Raw genomic sequence first — 9663 nt, 5'->3', positions numbered from 1 at the left:
GTGTCCGGTTACCTCCAAAGTTCCTCTGCTCTGTCATAATTTGTTGATGAAAATAAATATCCCCTCCCATGGGATTTAGCAGCCCCCTGGCTATCATGGGGCAGAAGCATCATTAACGAAAGTAACACAAAAGCCCCATTCGCACGAACAACATTTTGCTTCCGTTATCCCTACAGCTGCCTGGAGGTATTGATTGAGATGATTTTCCATTTAGAGTTAAGACTATTGGCGGGAGCAAAAGTTACATCTACTCACACGCCCTCATCTGCAGAACTGCCGCTCATCCTGAACACTTAACTTTTCTCACAAGTGTACGTGCATCATTTCAGAAGAAAAGGAAAGGCAGCCAATTCTGGCTCCAAACCCTCCAATCCGTTCAGGAAAAAAAAAATGCTTTGATATTATATCTACCCGTAAGTCTCCACTCTTAGGCACCCAGGAAAAAGTCCTTATCAGCCAGGTTAGAGTACTGTGGAAAGTAACCCTTTCCTTGCTAGTAGTTTATCACAGTAATATGTCAATAGTATAAATAATTTCCAATTCTGATAATTCATCTCCTTCGACATTTTTTTTTATTTTTTTTTTTAAATTTTTGATTTATATGCCGCCCTTCTCCAGAGACTCAGGGCGGCTTACAATGCATTAAGCAATATCCTTCATACTTATGTATATTTATACAAAGTCAGCTTATTGCCCCCACAAACTGGGTCCTCATTTAACCTACCTTAGAAAGGATGGAAGACTGAGTCAACTTTGAGCCTGGTAAGATTCAAACCTGCAGTAATTGCAGGCAGCTGTGTTAATAACAGGGTGCTTTAAACCACTGTACTACCAAGGCTCCTATTATCTAGACATTATCTAGAATACAGTTCCTCATCCCTCTGCAAAGACTTTATGACATCTTTATTTATTCTATGTAGCCCTCGCTACTTTTCTACTTTATTTATTTTTAAACCGTTCTTATATAAAACAATTCACCCCCTTGTTTAGGAGGGTGAAAAGAAAAAAAAAAGGATCAGAAAATGTTAGACTTAGCAAACTACTTTCAGCTACTCAGCTAAAAAAAGAACTGGAAAAAGAATCCCATACCTTGCTGATATTTCATAAATCATTAAATATCACTAAATATCCATTATCAATATAATTAGGGACACGGTGGCTCAGTGGCTAAGATGCTGAGCTTGTTGATTGAAAGGTCGGCAGTTCAGCGGTTCGAATCCCTAGTGCTGCGTAACAGGGTAAGCTCCCGTTACTTGTCCCAGCTTCTGCCAACCTAGCAGTTCGAAAGCACGTAAAAAATGCAAGTAGAAAAAATAGGGACCATCTTTGGCGGGAAGGTAACAGCGTTCCGTGCGCCTTTGGTGTTTAGTCATGCCGGCCACATGACCACGGAGATTCTTTGGACAGCGCTGGCTCTTCGGCTTTGTAACTGAGATAGGCACCGCCCCCTAGAGTCGGGAACAACTAGCACATATGTGTGAGGGGAACCTTTACCTTTACCTATCAATATAATTAATTCATTTTGGTGCTCGTTAACTGATTTCCCCCCCCCTTATATTCACCTCATCTTTCACAAACAATGAGTAGCATAATGCCATTAAAGCCTCTTTTTACAACTGATATTTAAATCAATTTTGTATTTTTTTGTGCCATATGAAATGTAAGTCAGTAAAATACAAACCTTAAGTAATTCTGTTACATTTTCCATTCGGTGTACAAGAAATTCAAAGGTAGTGTGACCCAGGAGTGGGTTCTACTTACCTTTACTACCAGTTCGCAACGGGGCCGCATGCGTGTGCTTGCTTCTCTCGTGCATGTGCTCTTCTGCGCACGTGCAGAAGCATTTTGATGATGTCGGGGTTGGTGGGTGGAGCCTCCCGCCGGTTTTACTACTGGTTCTATACAGGGCCGGATTTAGATGAAAAGAGGCCCTAGGCTATTCCACTTATGAGGCCCTTTCACCTATAGTGAAAGTGTAATTTTAATTTTGCTAACAATTTTAATGTAGGGAATGTAGGCCCCTCTTGATCTTGAGGCCCTAGGCTGAAGCCTAGTTAGCCTATAGGAAAATCCGGCCCTGGTTCTATAGAACCGGTGCGAATCGGGGGCAACCCACCACTGGTGTGACTGCAGTCTTATCTATGTCTGTATGGGAATAACTCTCAATCAGTTCAGTAGATGCTATTCCCCTGGTAAGAATTCACAGCTTTACAGCCAAGCTTGGAATTCCAAGTAATTATTACAGAATATGCACATGGTAGTTAAGTTAAATGCAGTTTAGTTAGCTTATTAAAATATTGTTGCAGGAGATGATTGGCAATTTTAAAAATCCTTTAGTTTAAATAGCAATAGCACAGTGATGGCTAACCTTTTTGCCATTGCGTGCCAAAAGCAGGGGGGAGCACGGTAGGGTCACATGCAAGCGTGCCCACATCCATAATTCTATGCGCCCCACCCCCCCTTGTGCTCCCCCCGCTTTTGGCACGGTGGACCCAGTAGGCTGTTTTTTGCTCTCCCCAGGTTCCAGAGCCTTTCTAGGAGCCTGGGGAGGGCAAAAACAACCTTCCCCACCCACCCAAGAGGCCCTCCGGAGGCCGGAAACAGTGTGTTTCCTGACTTCTGGTGGGCCCAGAAGGCCCAAAAATCAGCTGGCTGGCACACGCATGTGTGCCGGAGCTGAGCTCGCGTGCCCACCGATATGGCTCCGCGTGCCACCTGTGGCACCCATGCCATAGGTTTGCCATCACGGCAATAGCACTTATATACACCTTCATAGTATTATAAGATTCTCTGGCTATCTTTGAATCCATAATCCCTTGTTCACACATATTTGTACAATCTAAAACTGACCAACCACAATTTCGTTGCGAGAACTGTGCAAAGGCTGTATAGTTAAGTTTTGAATTCAGCTTGCTTTGTGAATCCAGATAATTGGATTACAAGTAGTCATTGATTTACAACAGTTCAATTAGTGGCCATTCAAAGTTCCACGGCACTGAAAAGTGACTTATAACTGTTTTTCACACTTACAACGGTTGCAACATTCCCATGGACACACGTGATCAAAATTCAGATGCTTGATAACAGACTCATATTTATGATGGTTGCAGTACCCTGGGATCATGTAATTCCCTTTTGCGATCTACTGACAAGCAAAGTCAATGGGGAAGCGAGAGTCCCTTAACAACTCCGTTACTAATTTAACAGCTGCAGTAATTCACTTAACAGCTGTGGCAAGGAAAATCGTAAAATGGGGCAAAGTTCACTTAACAACTGTCTCAATTAGCAACAGAAATTTTGGGCTCAGTTGTGATCTTAAGTCGAGGACTATCTATAATTGGCGTATCTATGAAGTATGGGTAGATGTATTGTGTGAGTCTGATTGTCACCCCTCAACCAATAGGCAAAGTAGAAACAGAGAAACTCTGTTAAGATTCTTCTGCACAGCACTGGAAATTCATATCCAGTAACAATATTGTTTTGTTTGTTTTATTGTTTGTTTGTTTTATTAAATTTGTATACCGCCCTACTCCCGAAGGACTCAGGGCGGTGAACAGGCACAGAATAAAATACAGAAATACAAAAGTTAGAAACAATTTAAAACCAAATTAAATAATTTAGCCCAAGACAATTAAAAATCCCAATAATTTAAAACAAATTAAAATTTCAGTTTAAAAATTTAAAAGAAAAGGGAGAAAATTAGGCCAGGCTGGCTTGCTGGAATAGGAGGGTCTTAAGAGCACGGCGGAAAGTGTGCAGATCCGGGATCCTCCGTATCTCCGGGGAGAGCTCATTCCAGATAGTGTGTGTCCCCACAGAGAAGGCCCTTCCCCTGGGGGCCGCCAGTCGAAACTGCTTGGCTGACAGCACCCGGAGGAGCCCCTCTCTATGAGAGCGTACCGGCCGGTGGGAGGTTGTTTGTGGTAGTAGGCGGTCCTGTAAATAACCAGGTCCTAAGCCATGGAGTGCTCTAAAGGTGGTAACCAAAACCTTGAAGCGCACCTGGAAGACCACCGGGAGCCAGTGCAGCTTGCACAGGAGAGGTGTCACACGGGAGCGCCATGTTGCTCCCATAACCATCCGCGCGGCTGCACTCTGCACCAGTTGGAGCCTCCGGGTGCTCCTCAAGGGGAGCCCCATGTAGAGAGCATGTAGAGTCCAGGCGGGAGGTGACGAGGGCATGAGTGACTGTGTGTAGGGAGTACAGTACTGCAAACCCATCTGAACCCCGTGACCCCATTTCACAAGGAGGGATTCTTTAAAAAAAGAATACCTGAATGTGCTTTTTTTTGTTTTTGTCTCATCTTTGCATGCTTATTTTATCACTCTCGCACGCACTCTTCTGCGCAAGCGCAGAAACGTTTTGATGACGTCGGGGTCGGTGGGCGGAGCCTCCTGTCAGTTTTACTACTGGTTCTATAGAACTGGTGCGAACGGGGGCAACCCACCACTGATGTCCCCCCCTTGTTTTTCATTAGACCAGACATACCCAATTCCTGTAACCGTTCTTCGTATGTTTTAGCCTCCAGCACTTTAATCATTCTTGTTGCTCTTCTCTGCACTCTTTTTTTTTTTAATTTGATTTATATGCCGCCCTTCTCCGAAGACTCAGGGCAGTTTACAATGCGTTAAGCAATATCCTTCATACTTTTGTATATTTATACAAAGTCAGCTTATTGCCCCCACAATCTGGGTCCTCATTTTACCTACCTTAGAAAGGATGGAAGGCTGAGTCAACCTTGAGCCTGGTGAGATTTGAACTTGCAATAATTGCAGGCAGCTGATGTTAATAACAGTGCTTTAGTCTGCTGCACTACCAGGACTCTTTGCAGCAGGGATGAAATCCAGCAGGTTCTGGAGAACCAGTAGCGGAAATTTTGAGCAGGTCGGCGAACCGGTAGCGGAAAATCTGAATAGTTCGGAGAACCCAGGAGTGGGGTGGGAATGGAGATTTTGCAGTATCCTTCCCCAGGAGTGGAGTGGGAATGGAGATTTTGCGGTATCCTTTCCCTGCCACGCCCACCATGCCACACCACGCCCACCAAGCTACAGCCACAGAATCGGTAGTAAAAAAAAATTGGATTTTACCACTGCTTTGCAGTCTCAACATCTTTTTTTTATATTGCAGTGACCAGAACTGGATGCAGCATTCCAAGTGTGGTCTTTACTAAAGGCTTTGTAAAGTGATACTAGAACTTTACGAGATCTTGATTCTGTCCCTCTGTTAAATGCAGCTCAATAATCCCTCTATTATTGAGGGGTCCTTGGTACTCTTTGAGTTTTGTTGTTTTCTTACAAGACGTTTCCTTACCCAAACTAGGTAACATCCTCAGTCCTAGTGTTTTTCTGATCATACCAGAGGACCTTTCCAAGCAAGATTGCTCTCTATATGGGGCTCCCCTTGAAGAGCACCTGGAGGCCAACTGGTCCAGAATGCGGCCGCGCGGGTGATTATGGGAGCGACATGGTGCTCCCATGTGACACCTCTCCTGCGCGAGATGCACTTGCTCCCGGTAGTCTTCCGGGTGCGATTCAAGGTGTTGGTTACTATCTTCAGAGCGCTCCATGGCTTAGGACCTGGGTACTTACGCGATCGCCTTCTGCTACCGAGAGCCTCCCACCGGCCAGTACGTTCCCAGAGAGGGACTCCTCGGGGTGCCATTGGTCAAACTATGTCGACTGGCAACTCTCAGGGGGAGATCCTTCTCTGTGGGGGCACCTGCCCTCTGGAACGAATTTCCCCGGGATTTACGGATGATCCCTGACCTACGTACCTTTCGTCGTGCCCTCAAGACGCTGTTGTTTCAACAAGCTGGGCTGGCTTGAATACCAAGATCAATTTTAAGCTATATGGGTTGTCTTTGTCTTAATTGAAATGGGCCAAATGATTTAATTCCTTTTAAACGGTTTTAAATTTTATATGTGTTCGTTTTTATTTTTGGCCGTGCACCGCCCTGAGTCCTTTGGGAGAAGGGCGGTATAAAAATTAAATAAATAAATAAATAAATAAATAAATAAATAAATAAATAAATAAATAAATAAATAAATAAATAAAAAGATTGATAGAGGGAGGAGGAGAATCCTGTGCAGGTGTCAACCTCCAACTCCAATCTCCAGCCCACCTGTGCCTATCAATTGGGGAAGAGGGGGGTCCATCTCGACCTCCACCTCAGCCCCTCCACCCCACTCAACCTTATCCCAGTCAGGGCCACCGACAAAGCAGAAATCCAACAGGTGCAGCAGCATCTCCACCCAGCTCTTCTTCCGAAGAGCCTCCAAGTTTCCATGGGGAGTAAAGCGACCAGCCCCGCTTGAATGCCCGTCTTTGAGCGTTTGTTTGCGGTTCCCGCCGAGAAGAGAAAAGAAGAAGGCAACTCCCACGCCGTCCCTTTTGCCGAGCCGGGCATGAAGCTACCTGCCCGGGGCTACAGCGCAAAATCCGGGTATGGACGCCTCGGAGCAGCTTCTTCCCCCTTCCTTCTCACAGGACGAGGCTCAAGCGGCGTCCGCTGGCCGGCGCCGGTTCCACCGAGCGGCCACCGCCGTGGCGCATCTCTGCGGCCTGATTTTGCGCGGGAAAAGGTATAAAAGGCTCGGTTTTGGGACGGCCGCTGGAGAACTGGAAGGAAGCCGCCCCCGGGAGCTGGAGGGAATCCCGGGGCTTCTTTAAAAGGGTTGGAGCCTGGAGCTGTTAAAGGATGCTTTGATTCCCACGCCCCATGGCCCTTTTGGGGGAGAGTTGTAGCGATCACCGGTGGGAAAAGGTCTGAAGGAATCCGGCCGCCCCATTTTTTGGGACTAGACCAGGCAGGATTAGGATTGGGAGAGAAAGACTGGCCCAAGGTCACTCAGATGGCTATTTATAGAATTAAAATTAGAAATAGGAATGGAATGGAATGGAATGGGATAGAATAGAATAGAATAGAAACAGAAATAATAGGAATGGAATAGAATAGAAATAGAACAGAATAGAATAGGAATAGGAATAGGAAAGAAATAGAATAGAATAGAATAGAAATAGAAAGAAGTATAGAATAGAAATAGAAAGAAGTATAGAATAGAATAGAATAGAATAGAATAGAATAGAATAGAAATAGAATAGAATAGAATAGAAATAGAAAGAAGAATAGAATAGAATAGAAATAGAAAGAAGAATAGAATAGAATAGAATAGAAATAGAAAGAATAGTAGAACAGAATAGAATAGAATAGAATAGAATAGGAATAGAAAGAATAATAGAATAGAATAGAAATAGAAAGAAGAATAGAATAGAACAGAACAGAACAGAAATAGAATAGAATAGAAATAGAAAGAATAATAGAATAGAACAGAACAGAATAGAATAGAAATAGAAAGAAGAATAGAATAGAATAATAGAATAGAATAGAATAGAAATAGAAAGAATAATAGAATAGAAATAGAAAGAATAATAGAATAGAATAGAAGAATAGAATAGAATAGAAATAGAAAGAAGAATAGAATAGAAGAATAGAATAGAATAGAATAGAATAGAATAGAATAGAATAGAATAGAATAGAATAGAATAGACCTTGGCTAGCTGGGGAATTCTGGGAGTTGAAGTCCTCCAGGCTTAAAGTTGCCAAGGTTGGAGACCCCTGCACTAGTCCACCCTTCCTGCTTAGGCAGGAAACCGTATACCATTTCAGACAAATGGTTGTCCAATCTCTTCTTAAAAACTTCTGGTGGCAAGTCTAGATTAATTGTTCTTAACTGTCAGGAAATTTCTCCTTAGTTCTAAGTTGCTTCTCTCCTTGATTAGTTTCTACCCATTGCTTCTTGTCTTACTCTCAGGTGCTTTGGAGAATAGCTTGACTCCCTCTTCTTTGTGGCAACCCCTGAGATATTGCAACATTGCTATCATGCCGCCCCTAGTCCATGCCGCCCCTAGTCCTTCATTAAACTTGACATACCCAATTCCAGCAACCATTCTTTATATGTTTTAGCCTCCAGTCCCTTAATCATCTTTGTTGCTCTTCTCTGCACTCTTTCTAGAGTCTCCACATCTTTTTTACATCACGGCAACCAAAACTGGATGCAGTATTCCAAGTGTGGCCTTACCAAGGCATGATAAAGTGGTATTAACACTTCACGTGATCTTGATTCTATCCCTCTGTTGATGCAGCCTAGGAGTGTCTTGGCTTTTTTTGGCAGTGGTAGCACACTGCTGGCTCACATTTAAGTGATTGTCCACTAGGAGTCCCAAGATCCCTTTCTAAGGGGGACTAGAAATTACAGGTAGTCCTCTACTTATAACAGTTCATTTAGTGACCATTCAAAATTAAAACGGCATTGAAAAAAAGTGACTTATGACCTTTTTAGAAACTTTGCGGCAACTGGTTCGTATTTATGACCATTGTTCTGCCCCAAACTCATGTTATTCCCATCTTGAAGAGCTGACAAGCAAAGTTAATGGAAAACCGAATTCATTTAACAACCAGGTTACTTACTTATCAACTGCCGTGGTTCACTTAAACAGCTGAGGCAAGAAAGGTCATAAAATGGGGCAAAATTCACTTAACAAATGTCTCGCTTAACACCAGAAAATTTGGGCTCAGTGGTCGTAAGTCAAGGACTACCTGTGGCATTTTTGAACAATTTTGAAAGATTGGATTATTAAAATACATTCTGATATGCTTTTGCAACGATGATGTATTGAAAAAATATATAAGAAAGAATAGAATAGAATAGCAGAGTTGGAAGGGACCTTGGAGGTCTTCTAGTCCAACTCCCTGCTTAGGCAGGAAACCCTACACTACTTTAGACAAATGGTTATCCAACATCTCCTTAAAAACTTCCAGTGTTGGAACATTCACAACTTTTGGAGGCAAGTTTTCCCACTGGTTAATTGTTCTGTCAGGAAATTTCTCCTTAGTTCTAGGTTGCTTCTCTCCTTGATTAGTTTCCACCCATTGCTTCTTCTCCTGCCTTCAGGTGCTTTGGAGAATAGCTACACTCCCTCTTCTTTGTGGCAGCCCCTGAGATATTGGAACACTGCTATCATGTCTCCCCTAGTTCTTTTATATGTTCTGTATTTTATATGTTCTGTAGTTCACTGTTTAAAGTTCCCTTTCTCCTTCTACAGATATATTGAACAAAGTCCACTTACGCAATGGGCAATATTGGAGCTGCAGATGCAAATGAATATCAGAGGTGATCTTTTGTTCAATATCAGGGATTATTCGAAAGAAAAAGTTGTGAGTATTTTTAACGTTTTCTACTTTTATTATTTATTAATTTCTGGTCCAAGATCAAACCAACAAACATTAAAATCCATTCTGCAAATTTAAACAATCGTGTGTAATTTATATAAAAGCAAAGACAATCAAAGCTGTGAGGGTAGGTACCAATTGATTCTAATGGGCTAAAGCTACAGACAAAAATTTAGCCCCCACCCTGGAACGTTTGAAAATTGATCCCTTAAAAGGAAAACAATGATTTTCTCATTATGATGGAAATTAAACTTTGGAATAATTGAGGTTGTAAATTTTAATCATCATTTTCTATAAATCAGCATTTAATAGACTGAGGGATATAGATTCAACCTCCTTATCTGAAGATATACAAATATTATTTTCCTAGGAAGGTTGAAATATAAGGGGGACCTTTGCACAGGTTCGCCTGGTGCACCAATTGCGACCCTAC

Source organism: Pituophis catenifer, unplaced genomic scaffold (assembly GCF_029215685.1).
Source record: "Pituophis catenifer annectens isolate HBS135680 unplaced genomic scaffold, rPitCat1.0.hap2 SCAF_8, whole genome shotgun sequence".
In the NCBI taxonomy this organism is placed as follows: Eukaryota; Metazoa; Chordata; class Lepidosauria; order Squamata; family Colubridae; genus Pituophis; species Pituophis catenifer.
Note: the sequence above shows the minus strand (reverse complement) of the source record.